The 14041-nt window shown below is 40.1% G+C and overlaps 1 protein-coding gene across 4 annotated transcripts in view; it reads left to right on the forward strand.

Annotated features, from left to right (window-relative positions):
* Positions 1-14041, forward strand: part of CTNND2 (catenin delta 2) — a 1059017-nt gene that overhangs the window by 467942 nt on the left and 577034 nt on the right. The window lies entirely within an intron of this gene.

Below are 14041 nucleotides of genomic sequence, written 5' to 3' on the forward strand. Positions count from 1 at the left end.
ACATTTGAATATTGACTTTTTTACAGGTTCAGTGGACCTTTAATATTTCAGTTGCTCAAGAGAGGGCTGGTCAGCACAGAACACATGTTTTTGGAGAAAATTTTGGAATGGGGAGTGTGTGAGAGTAGTAAGCAAAGCTGATGTAAACTAGGATGTTACTGATGTGTTGCTGATAAGCTGTTCATGTGAGAGCTGCTGAACCAAGTCTCAGCTATTCACAAATACTCAGGTGTGACCTGCATGCTGGTGGCCTGACCGTAAGCAGCCCAGGTTATGATTTGCAGCAGTAAATTATCGTGAGGCATCCCAGGTTGCAGGGCAGGTGGTGACACTATCGCTCACTGGTCTGGATTGCACCTAAGAATATGACAGATGGTCTAGGTATAGTTGGTTCTCCTTGATGACCTCTTCAGGTCCCTGGCAACTGTACATTTTTGTCATTCTGTCATTCTATTTAGATGTGAAAAACATGTAAGCAGATACAGACAATCATGAGAAAATGACAGGTACAGCTGAGTATCGCAGGCATACCAATAAAATCTGTGTCCTTCCTAATCATAGTTTCAAGAAGAAAGAGGCAGTCGGTGAATCATAAAACCTCTTTTACTTATGCAGCGTAGCATAAGAAGCAGGGACCACGAAGGAAGGGTGATCATGGCCTGTCATTTGTGTCAGTGTCCTGGAAACTCCCACAGAGTAAGTTCACAGAGACATTGGTAGGAAGGTCAGCTATAATAAGTAACTCTGGCTTCCTGCTTGACTGCCACTTGAGCTCTTTTGCATTTAGCAGAAGGAAGAAATGAAATGACTTTCTGCATGTATATGAGATGATGTGCTTATAAGAGGTATTGCTCCCCCTTCCTTTCTCTTCTTTTTGGTTTCCTCTTTCTTTCTTTTGTCCCATTTCTGTGGGTTTTTTCTTTTACCCCCTTCTAATACCGTAGGTTTTTTTTAAAAAAAAATCCTCTTACTATTTAAGTATGTTAGGAAAGCAAATTAGGAGGTTAACAAATTAGATGCTCAGCAACATGATGGAGACCTTCACCCCTCACACACATTTCTGTAACCCTTCTAGCATTAACTTTCTGCCCACTTGTATAATCATGTATTGTCCTTGTCCTCATCAAAACTCTCTGTCCTCTCATTTATGCTGCTGTAAACTCCAATTCTATTAACCTAGGATCAGCTTCTGACATCTTTAATAATGCTGAGCAATACTTACTCCATAAAGTTTTGTCCCATTTAAATCTATGGGGACTGATGGTCTAGTCATGAGGGATCATCATGATCATCTAGTTCAGTAGTCCTCAAACACTTTATGTTGCACCCTCCCTTACTCATAATGTGATCTGGCCATGTTCTTCTGCCCTGAGTACCGGAAGCAGGGCCCGGGTTCGAGGCCGGAGTTTTGGTCGGGGCAACAGCCAGAAGCAGAGCCACATCCAGGAATGGCCTCATGTTCTGGAGTGGGGCCAAGGGCCAAAGTTGAGTCTAAGGCTGGGGCCAGAGCCATAGCAGAGCTGGAACAGAGTGAGGCTCTGTCCCCAAACCTTGAGTGCTCCTCCATGCCCTGAAAGGGGATGCATCCCACAATCTGAGGACCACTGATCTAGTCTGGCTTCCTGCATGCTGCAGGCCACAGAACTTCATTGCCCATTCAAAATGATAAAGGTAGTAAAATTTGGCCCTTAAATTGTAAACGATTAATTAGGAAAAATGAATCTAACGTTATATGTGATGTAAAGTTTCATGCTCATCTGTGGCACCGTCTAAATACAGTAAACTTCCGATAATCCAGCACATTTAGGACCCAGGGGGTGCCGGATTATCAGATATGCCGGACTATCAGAAGGGGGGCTATGAGGGGTCTGGAGTGGGGTGGGAGGGGATGCCACCTCAGACCCCTCATAGCCCCCCCTTACGATAGTCTGGCTCTGCCCCAGGCGTCCCTGATTCAGCCGCTGCTGGTCAGTTTCAGCAGCAGCTGAATCGGGGATGCCTGCAATAGAGCAGCTGGGGTGCTGCCGGGTTGGTCCCGTAGCGCCAAAGGACGGCGCTGAGGGACCAACCCGGCAGCACTCCAGCTGCTCTGCCCCAGGTGTCCCCAAGAGCAGCTGGGGTGCTGCCGGGTTGGTCCCGCAGCCCCAAGGGGCAGCGCTACAAGACCAACCCGGCAGCACCCCAGCTGCTCTGCTCCCGGCTTCCCCGATTCAGCTGCTGATCAGTTTCAGCAGCAGCTGAATGGGGGAAGCCTGTCCGGCTGCCCCAGCACTTCCGGGTTCCTGATGGTGCCGGACCATCAGGAGTCCCGGAGCATTGGATGCCGGACTAATGGAGTTTTACTGTAATTTAAAAAATAAATATCCTGTCATAAATCTATTGCCCATTCCTGTTGTGCAGATCCTTCCCATTCAGGAATAAATTTCATGTTAATGTTAAAGAGCGTTTTCCCCATTCAGTGTGGTGAGGAAGAATTGTAGATTCATGCGAATTTGGAGATAGAAAATTTTTAGAAGCATCTAAGTCCCTTTTCCAGAAGTTACTTGGTATGTATGTTTCAAAGTTCCTATTAATTTTCTGTGAGGACTTAATAGGCCTGTTTGCATGTGTATAATAAATGCAAATATAGTGAGGTTATCCAGCTATTCATTAGTTCATTATTCTGCCACAAATATCAACAGTTTTAGTATACCCACATAAAATGGAATTGTCCTAATTAAAAAAATATGAAATGTTGAGGCTTTTGGCTATTACAGGTGTCACTTCACAAAAATGTTAGGTGGGGTAGGGAGGAAGACACATTGGCCAATGATGTCAAAGAATGAGGTGAACTTACATAATTTCAGCAGCCATGTCTGATAAATGAAGACAATTGGGGAACTACTCAATGAATTGAGAGAGGTTTACTTGAATGACAGTTCTCTAGCCTATTGGCAGTCCACTCAAGAGAAGCAGAAATGTTAACCCCTTTAAGCAGTTACATTAGAAACATATTCAGACTTTGCAATAACAAGAACTCTGCAATTGTGAGTAAATCTGTTTTGCATCTCCCTTTTTTTTTATTTTTTTTTTTGGCCAAACCTCACCTCCAGTCAGTCAATCTGAAGGGGGCACATTTCCAGAAGCAGCTGTCTATATTTGGAATGTGTGTCTCTTTATTATTTTAAAAGTGTTCATTTGGGGATGGAAGTATCTCCCATAATATCCCATGTTTTTATGTATGTATTGGGTTGGTATTGTTTAAATCAAACTGTATGCTGAAAGATTCTTTCTTTTTTAGACTACTTTCTATTCAGTCACAATATTTGGCTTACTGGGGAAGTCCCATTACATGTGTCTGGTCCCTTCTCTATTGACAAGACCTTCAGAAGAGATAGATAGTTCTTGAGTTTGTATCTATAGAGAGAACTCATGTAGAAGAGAAGAAAGCTGGGCAAACAATACTGTTCATTGTTATGAAGAGAATGCTTGTTGAAAATACTTGTGCATTTCTTCTAAACTGAATTAAATTACAACGGATTTGTCCTTTTCAAAAATTTTCCCTGTATTTGTTATGTTCCTGGTCTTCCTTCCTATTCTCCAACAGCCCACTGCATTTCTGCCAGTCTATTTTTGTCCTCTAGGCATTTTCAACCTACTTTCTAAAAGCAAATTGAGATATTCAGAACTCATCAAGGTCTAGATTTTCAAAGGTGCAATTTTGTGTCCTTTGCAATACATCTTTGCAGTACACCTTGTACTGAACATAGACAAGTTGATATTTCCACTCACATGTGAGGACTGCATGCATTCAAATCAGCTTTTGGTTTTTAGTGTTTACAATGGAAAGTAGAGCCACATGCTGCTGCTGAAAATGCATTTGAGGGAAGACAGTGGGGTCATTTTAAAATTACATTTCTCACTTCACAATCATTTCTCTCTCTACCTTTCACTGCTTTCACTATATTATCTCCCATTTCATCCTTTATCCCTATAGATGCTAATTAAAAGGTACCTAGTTTACGTTAATGTCCGTAGACAAGTCCGAAATTCCATTGAAATCAGTCAGATAGATACCAGCCTACTTATGAACTTTTGAAAAATTCTATCTGCATCTTCAGGTGGCTAAAAATACCTCTAAAGTTTGGCCTTGACACTGTAAGCTACAATTTAGCGTGAATTTGTGATTTAACATTCATGCTCTGGTATGCAATAATGGACTGTTAGTTTAGTTACTCAGTTATAGTTTATAATAAAGGGATCTTTTAACAGTTTTAAATATGAAAACTATGGAAATTTTAAAACAATACATATAATCCTCAATATGACATATTTAGCATGTAAATATATGTAAATTTTTAATATTTGAATAAAAATAGATAGGTCCCTTGATCAACAGCAGATTCATGCAGGATCTCTGACTTAGTTTCTTTTGACATATACAGTATACACACTCACAAACAGAAAATAATGCAAGCAGCATAATAAAAACATATTTAAAACTTGAATAGAACAGTTCTTTTATAAGGTGATATTTTGCTGGCCTTCTAAAATCAATGTTAACATATTTAGTTAATTTTCCATTCTTTTTCCAAAATATTTATGAGGAAAGCAATTGTTTCAAGCCAGATGATCACATTTTTCTTTCCTAATATTGTAGTTTATTTTTATCACTATTATCCTCCACATCTGCTAACAATAAAGTGGGTTTAGAGGAAAACATCTTTAATATATTTGTTTACTGATCATCTATGCCGAATCAATTAAGAAAACAATAGAAGCACATATTGCAAATCTGTGCAAGTGTACCTTATCAAACACTCTACAAATGGGGGGAGGAGGGAAAGATTTCCAAATGTGCATTCAGTGGCAAAAATTTCATACAAAATATGGCAGTATGTAAAAACTTTTAAGTTCTGTTGTAAGATCTAGCAATTGGAGTGCTGCTACATTGGATGGGGGGGATGAGGAGATGCTCTGTATTAATACCAGTGGCTGGAGAATTCTGTCTGTTGAGAACAAAGATGCCATGTAAAATGCATCTGTTAATGAAAGGAGAGTCACACTCTTCCAAACTGACACGTGATCCAAAGATCCCTGTAAGCTGTGTGGCAGTGCAGCTGCCTAGTTTGTGCCATGCTGGCGCCTAAGGAACTTACCCAGGGCAGGAATCTGCCATCCCAAGGAAAGCTGCCCCAACCCCTACCTAGCCTGGCCTCCAGCCTATTGTGGCCAGGGTAGCGATGGCCTGAACCTGGCATCTCTTCCCTGCCCCAAATGCAACCACAGTTGGGGCAGCCCAGCCCCAGACCTCCCCTGCTGCAGCTTTAGCAGCCCAGTCCTTGGACTCCTCCCACTGGGAGCAGAGTGGCAGAATCCCTCCGCACCACTGCATGATGCTGTGAGAGAATACAGGGATCTTACATGGCTTTTGGCCTAAGGCTTAAATTCTCTGGGGACGGGGGCCATACATATGCATGTGGATGTACAATGCTTAAAAACAATGAGGGCATGGTTTGGATTAGAACCTCAGAGTATTTACTGAAATGATAAACTGCAGTAATATAAGCTCAAGTGTAATAATTTACAGTAATAAAACTTACCTGATATTTATAAATTTTACCAGGCCAAGAAAACTTTAAAATAAAATAAGACTGAAATAAGTGGAAAATACGTAGATTTAGAGTTCATAAAATGTAAATAAGTTAAAGATGCATTGTTTAATTTTTAACAGCAGCAACAAGGTTGTCTTAATAAAAGTGAATAATGAGTTAATAAGGTGCATGCTTCTGTCAGCATTCCAGCAGCAAATAAATTTGTTTAAAAGTTAGCCAGGGATCTAAATGATCAATTGATAAACACAGAATCTCTAAGAAATGAAGTAGATAACTCAGAGAAGAAGGTAGGATTTTACAAATGTGACTCAGTCCCTAAAATGTCTTTTTAATGCAGGGAGAGTAGGTGGTTATTAACAAGTGGTTGCACGTCTTACCCAAATTCAGACTTACATACTTCTGCCTAGCTCTTACAAGCTTACAACTGGACATAAACAACTAAAACACAAAGGAGGAAATGAAATGCCTTCAGCTATAGGAGTTCTTACATCCTTGTAAAAATGCATACATAAGACTATCATATTATTGATTTAACTATTTGTTATGATATTCATTATTTTGCATTTGTTTTTTAGCTCTACTGATTTTTTTTAAATACACTGCTTTGCAGATTAATGTTGATGTGATTTGATGTGTAGTATTTAAAATATAATTAATCTATTTTTTATTTTAAATCTCATAAGTGCTTTCAGCACAATGTTTGCTCTATATTTTAGAAGGGAGTCAGAGAAGTTCATTGGTAAAATATTTAGGGTGGAAATGACTTTAGTTGTGATCAAAGGATGGTTTAGAGTTGAGAAGATCTTCATAAAGGCTCGACTAAGGAGAGGGTTGCCAGATGGTTTTGACAAAAATACCGGATACACTTCATCTCAGATGGGGGGAGGGGACCTGCCACAGGGGAGCGGAGCTGGCCAGGGGAGATCGGGGTGGGGGGGAAGAGGCGGGGAGGCTTGCAGTCTAGACATAGCCAAAGAGCTGTGGCAACTCAAAGCTTATTTAGGAGGTCTTAAAAATATTTTAAATGTGCCTGTATTCTGTGACACAAATTAAGGCAGTGAGAGATATGGGTACTGCCTAGGATATGCTAGGTCTGAGTGAACAGCTGATATTGTGCTTCAATGGCTGAACTGAAAAATCTGGTAGGGAGGAATGGTTCATTTGGAACTGAAACTAATTTGCGGGAGTATGTTTTTCTTGAATCAAATGAAATGAACCATTTTGAATTTTTGTTTCTTTTGGCTAAAACTATTTATTGAATTTTATCCAAATTTGTGAATCTTTTGAATGCCCTAACAATTCATTGTTCAGCAATTATAGTATTTGTTTAAAAATACTCATCTCTATACAGCTGCAGTTGGTATTGGGCACTTCATTATGGAAGAAGGAAAGAAACAAAATATATTAAAACGCCAAGTGGCTTTGTTCTTCCTTCAGCATATAACTTCAGTATACTTTGTTGAAAATATTTGTTCTCTGTACAGGTCTTGAGCCATATTTTTAGAGAGAGGAACAGATGATTTGCCCTAACTAGCTAACTCAGTATCTCCTGATGAAATAAATAGTTTTAGAATCAGTCTAGTACAATCTACATCTCACTTACTAGTACAAAAGTAAAGCTGACAGAAGTTGCCTATGAAGTTAGAACTTTGAATGTTTAATCGCATATACCACATTTCTGATTCGTGCCATGCCATCAGCGTTTAAGTAGAATGCCTTATGAAAGTCTGTTTTTCAAAACTGATGGTGCAATATGGGTTTCTGGGAGCTACTCAGTGGAAAACACAACATGTACACTCTACATTTTTTCCTGTTACCTTTTTTCATTCAGGGTTTCATCCAAAGCACATTGAAGTTCATGTGGAGCTTTCTTTTGGTGTCTGCAGCCTTTGGATCAAAGCCAGTGAGCTTGTAACATATATGGCTATAATTCACTTGTAATGTCTTATGAGTGACAAGAACATCAATGTCAAGAGCCATTCTTGTTATAGCTGTTAGTGTTTGCTTGCCATATGTATAATTGGATGTAACCTGTCGATTCATAACAGAACTGGGAAACAGATACAGATAATATAACGGAGATATTGGCATAGTTCAGAGTTGCCTTTTCTATATTAGTAATGCAAAATGCAGTCATATAGTTTGTCAGATGTATGATACATTTTTTATTATAAGAAAAAATTAGTAAAGAATGCTGAAAGGATTTTGAAGCAGCTTTTGTGTAAAGGTTTCATCCAGGGACAAAATAAAGTGATTGGATTATGTAAGGAATCTAAAATCTAACACTGTCTTCTGCTCCTCCCTCTTGCCTGGATTCTAGCCTGATGAAATAGCTGCCAGGTGTCTTCTGGGTCTCCATTTATCTGCACTTTCAGAAATAGCACCATCTGTTAATTGCTGTAGGAGATACTGGCCTGCTCAGGATAACATGGGATTAGTAAACTGTTGGTGACATGGTGTAACGAGGGAATGCTGAGGAGAAGGAAGGCCTGGAATAGAGACAAGCGCAGAGTTAAGGAGGCTAAAATAAAATAATATTGTTAATCACATTTCATATTTTCTGTTGTCCTAACTTTTGTCCATCTGTACGCTGAGAGCTCCTTGGGGCACATGGACAGTCTCTTCCTGAATGTGTGGCAAATTCCTAACTTGTTGGGGACGCTACCAAAACAAACAAATGGTCATCACCACCGTTGTCCTCTCCAGGCTCCTCAGTAGTGAGAGAGGGGAGAAATAAGAGTAATAGAATTGCATTTCTAGAGGAAAGGGGAGAGGGGAAGGAAAGGAAAGTTTTGTTCTGGAAGCAGATAAATGAATTAATAAGAGAGTGAAGGTGAGGGGAGAAACAGAAGCAGCAAGTGGGCAGAAGTGCTATGGAGATCCAGTTTGGTTGGATTAGAGGTTTAATGATTGTTAGATTATTTAGAAAGTCTGTATCAGTATAGCCAAAGGGCCAGAAATACATGGAAATCTAAACTAATAGTTGTTGTAGAGAGGGTTAGGATTAGGGTTTGCGTCTTCCCACAAAAACACACTTCCCTTAGTGGGCATAGGGGCATAGCCCATCAACTCTGAAAGAGTATGTCTACACTACTCCACTAGTTCGAACTAGCGGGGTAATGTAGGCATACCGCACTTGCAAATGAAGCCCGGGATTTGAATTTCCCGGGCTTCATTTGCATAAGTGGGGAGCCACCATTTTTAAATCCCCGCTGGTTCGAACCCCGTGTAGCGCAGCTACACGGGGCTCGAACTAGGTAGTTCAGAATAGGAACCAAATGAAGCCCGGGAAATTCAAATCCCGGGCTTCATTTGCAAGTGCGGTATGCCTACATTACCCTCCTAGTTCGAACTAGGAGGGTAGTGTAGACATACCCTTAATGCCCTAACATCTTTGGAGAAATCCCTTGAATTGTAACAGTCACCTATATATGTTAGTGTATGCTCATTTTAGCGCTAGGTAAATCAGCAACTTTAGCAACTAGTTCCAGGAAAATTGTGAAGTTTGAATAATCATTAGTGACCTAACCAGGATAGATAACCTTCTTACTGCTGCCTGTCACAGGCATGTCATAAGGGACTAACTTATCGTCCTGCTTTCTAGATTTTAAAAATAACTTTTCAGAGAGGATTAAATCCTACAAATGTGACACATATGGGTGACTATTTGGGTAACATGGTATTTTTTTAGCAAAAATATGAGTTTGAAGTACTTGTAATCATGGAAAATAAACAGCTTCTCCATATTCAGTTCTCTAAAGAAAACATATAAATATTATACCAGAGAAAAGCCCACATACGCGCATGTCCTTATTCCATTGAACACATGGAAAATATTTACCCTCTTTTCCCAGGGAGGATTAATACATTTGTTCCTGTAGAATTATTTTAAATTAGTCCTGGGACTTGAACAATGTACAGCAAGTAAATTTTCTCCCTGTCACTGCATTTTATTTATTCTAGTCCAATCATTCTTTTAAAAAAATCTGCAGTTTGTACCTATTAACAGTAGTAACTCTTCCAAATTAATTTACATGAAAACTCCCTCATTCCCAAATAACAAATCCCTCAGACAGTGTATTTCCAAGCTAATTTGTATTTACTTTAACACTGATTTTGGTCAGCCCAAAAAAATTAATGGGAAACCAGGCTCCTTACCAGAATTATTACCAATAAGTATTTACTATTATTTCACTCCCTTTTGTTATCACTTGTTACAGAGACAGGAGGTGAAAGTAATTTGAGAGCAATGGCAGAATATTGATTTACAAGCAGCTGTTTTGCTTTGAAAAGCTTTTTGTTGGAAACGTTTATAAAACAGATAAAGTTCAGCTGGCTATTTTCATTATTTATTATGAAAATGTGCTGTGCATCATGCGGTCAAATAAAGAAAACAGTATCCAATCTTGAACAGCTTAGAGACTGAGAGTTTTGTGTACAAATCCATAACATAAAAAATCAGAGCTATGCTGTCTTTGTTGGTTCCCTGCAGGTTTACAGTTCAAACTCTCTCTCAACCACTGTAAATAGTCACTGAGCATAATGTACAATTTCTCTGGCACAATCTCCAAGATGACCTTCTGTGTTTCTATTCCCATTGCCTCTGCTTTATCCCAGTTTCTTGTCTCCAGAACTGTTGGTCTTCATCCTTTCTAGAGTATGATTGCTCCACTCTTACATTAATACAGACTCTTCACTGGTCACATATGCACCCTGGTCTTGTGCTGTACTCGTCCTTGAAACTCTACTTCCAAAATGCATTACCCAAACAGACTCTTCAATATCTGTAGAAATGTAGCCGTGTTAGTCTGGTGTAGCTGAAACAAAATACAGGTCTATGTAGCACTTTAAAGACTAACAAGATGGTTTATTAGATGATGAGCTTTCGTGGGCCAGACACACTTGATCTGAGGAAGTAGGTCTGGCCCACGAAAGCTCATCATCTAATAAACCATCTTGTTAGTCTTTAAAGTGCTACATAGACCTGTATTTTGTTTCTTCAATATCTGTTTCACTTGTGGCTCTTTAGGCTAAAATTCATACTAGTGAGACACTGAATCTGTGGGAGTCTGACTATCCCCACAGAAAAGTTGTTAACTTGAGTTCTTCGTTTCCCATCTACCTTTCCCCTTGCTTTAAGTTTATGGTTATTTGTTTCATATTATACTTGCCTGCTGTGGGACTTAAACATGCTACTTAACTGCTTGCTGGCTCCCAATTTCTCCCCACTACAGCATACACCAAGTCTTTTTTGGGGGGGAGGGGAGCATATTCAGCCTTTATTCCTTTCAGCCAGCAAAGTTCTTTTGCCAGTTTCTTAGTACTCTCCAGCAGGATTTTTCCACTTCATTTTATTTCTCTAAACCAGCTATTATATTTATTTTCAGTCAGTCTGCAGCACATGCTGGAATATTGATGGTGTGTTCAGGCTCATTATCTGTGAGGCAGGTTTGGGGGTAGGCCACTCCAATATGAGGTATTGCTGAAGGTCATGTTAACTTCTTTTGTGTCATTCAGGTATTTGGTAATGGGATATAGATCTTTTCACCGTTGAGACAACTGCTCAAATCTTCCTTAAGATGGTAGTGGTCTAAAAGTTATTACTGTTTGACAGTTTTTCAATAGCCTTTGTCAAGTGAGTTGGTCATTTCCGAGAAGTTCCTGATGGACAAGTTTGCACATCACTAAACCCTGCTATTATAGTTAGACTTCAGAGAGGGTGAAGACAGGATCAATCAGAAGATTGAATTCCTATATGCAGTCCTCACGTCAGGGTTCAAGAAATGCAGGCAGTGCTTCTGGCCTTCATACTTGTGGATTGTCCAAAACAGTTAACAAAAATGTGCTGATGCCCTTCTCTTCATTTGGAAATAACCTCTGTGTCCTCTGTGATCAAATCACTGTACACAGCAACTTGAGCAAGACTGGGTTTAGCTCCCCTTATTTTTATTTTATGTTATTTATTTTGCAAGGGACATTTCTTCAAATAAGTAAGGAAACTGACAGGTTCCAGCTGCCCAACCACTGGAAGGTTTTGTGTGTATACTCAGACCTTGACAAACCACAGTGAAATCTACTCGCCAGCCCCACACTGCGCATGCGCCAGACCCGCATTGCACATGCATGTGCCGCCGGTGAACAGGGCGACCGGCTGAAATCTACTCCCACAGGTGAGTAGATACACTGATTTGTCGAGCCCTGTGTATACTCATACATTTTTTGCAACCTATGGCACTGTACACACTCCAGCGTCTTTAATCACACCTTCATGGTAGGTTTCACAAAGTAATTGAGTTAGTCTGTTTCAGCAAAAACAACAAGAAGTCTGGTGCCACCTTAAAGACTAATAATTTGATTATGACATAAGCTTTCATGAGTTGTGAGGGAGGAGACTGCTGAAAACCCTGTGATCTGGAGGAAAATATCTCCACAGATTTTCAATCTTGAGGATTGTTTTTTTCATTGATTTCATTGATTATATTGTTAAGACTGTCTTCCCCAGTTAAATGAAAGCTAAGATCAAGACTGAAATTTCTAGGGTCATCCGATCACAGAGGACTGCATCTGTGGGCCCCAAAGGTCAGTTTAGATCACAGCAAAGCTTTAATTAGCCTCTACGTGCAGTGCACTATTCCTGTCTTATGTCCTAGTACTGAACACCAGCCTCCAGGGCAGTTGGGACAGGCCTGTTCACCAGTACTACAACGGCACAGTAAAATTCAGAATGTACTGAATTATGTTGATAGCAAATTCTAATAGTAATTTGCATCCTTAGGGTATGAATACACTAGCCACCCTAGTTCGAACTAGGGTGGCTAATGCAGTCATTCGAACTTGCAAATGAAGCAAAGGATTAAAATATCCCGGGCTTTATTTGCATGTTCCCGGGCACCGCCATTTTTAAATGCCCGGTAGTTCGAACTCCTTGCCTGCGGCTACACACGGCACGGGCTAGGTAGTTCAAACTAAAGCCCCTAATTCGGACTACCATTACTCCTCATTGCAGGAGTATGCAAATAAAGCCCGGGATATTTTAATCCCGGGCTTCATTTGCAAGTTCGAATGATTACATTAGCCACCCTAGTTCGAAATAGGGTGGCTAGTATAGACATTCCCTTATAGGGGACCCTCACAGCACAAATGTGTAGAATGAACACTTGGCTTGCATTGCATTTCATGTCCAGGTCAATTTCCTATTACTGGAGTTGTAAATGACAATAATAAATGGTTGCAATTTTTGTTCCACAGAATATAAACTGATCTGGTTTAATTGGTTTATCTCATAATTACTATTACCCTTCAAACTTTAAATATCTTTAACCCTTTCCCAATTTGATATATTGCACACTGATTTGTTTTTCTGTTTCTTCTGAAACATAACTTGAAAAGCCATGTTATCTATATATATTTTAGAGTGTGTCTGTTCGTGAGTCCGTTTGTTCAAGAACTCCTCCTAAACAGTAAGAGCTCAGGCCACTAAATTTGGTATGCAGCTGCTTCTTTGTCTAACTTATAGAATCATAGAATACTAGGACTGGAAGGGACCTCAAGAAGTCATCGATTCCAGTCCCCTACCCCCGTGGCAAGACCAAATACTGTCTAGACCATCCCTGATAGACATTTATCTAACCTACTCTTAAATATCTCCCTGGGCAATTTATTCCACTGTTTAACTACCATGACAGTTAGGAACTTTTTCTTAATGTCCAACCTAAACCTCCCTTGCTGCAGTTTAAGCCCATTACTACTTGTTCTATCCTCAGAGGCCAAAATAATAAATGGTTGCAATTTTTGTTCCACAGAATATAAACTGATCTGGTTTAATTGGTTTATCTCATAATTACTATTACCCTTTAAATTTTAAATATCTCTAACCCTCTCACAATTTGATATATTAAAGCACAGTCAAGGTTTGGTTGTGCTAGACAAATGGACGTCCCAGGAAAAGGACAGTTTTGCATAACATGCAAAGAGAGGGGCTGGAGGATGGTCTGGAGGAATGCAATATGAGTGTGTCCACCCAAGTCCTGCACTTGGGACGGAAGAATCCCAAGCTTTGTTACAGGCTGGGGGCCGATGGCTAAATAGAAGTTCTGCAGAAAAGGACCTGGGGATTACAGTGGATGAGAAGCTAGATATGAGTCAACAGTGTGCCCTTGTAGCCAAAAAGGCTAATGGCATACTAGGTTGCATTAGGAAGAGCATTGCCAGCAGATCCAGAGAAGTGATTAAACCCCTTTATTCAGCTCTGGTGAGGCCACATCTGGAGTACTGTGTCCAATTCTGGGGCCTCCACTATAGAAAAGATGTGGATGAATTGGAGAGGGTCCAGCGAAGGGCAACAAAAATGATTAGGGGTCTGGAGCACATGACCCATGAGGAGAGACTGAGGGATTTGGGTTTGTTTAGTCTGCAGAAGCGAAGAGTGAGGGGGGATTTGATAGCAG

This window comes from Pelodiscus sinensis, chromosome 2 (assembly GCF_052426305.1).
Source record: "Pelodiscus sinensis isolate ZL-2025 chromosome 2, ASM5242630v1, whole genome shotgun sequence".
In the NCBI taxonomy this organism is placed as follows: domain Eukaryota; kingdom Metazoa; phylum Chordata; order Testudines; family Trionychidae; genus Pelodiscus; species Pelodiscus sinensis.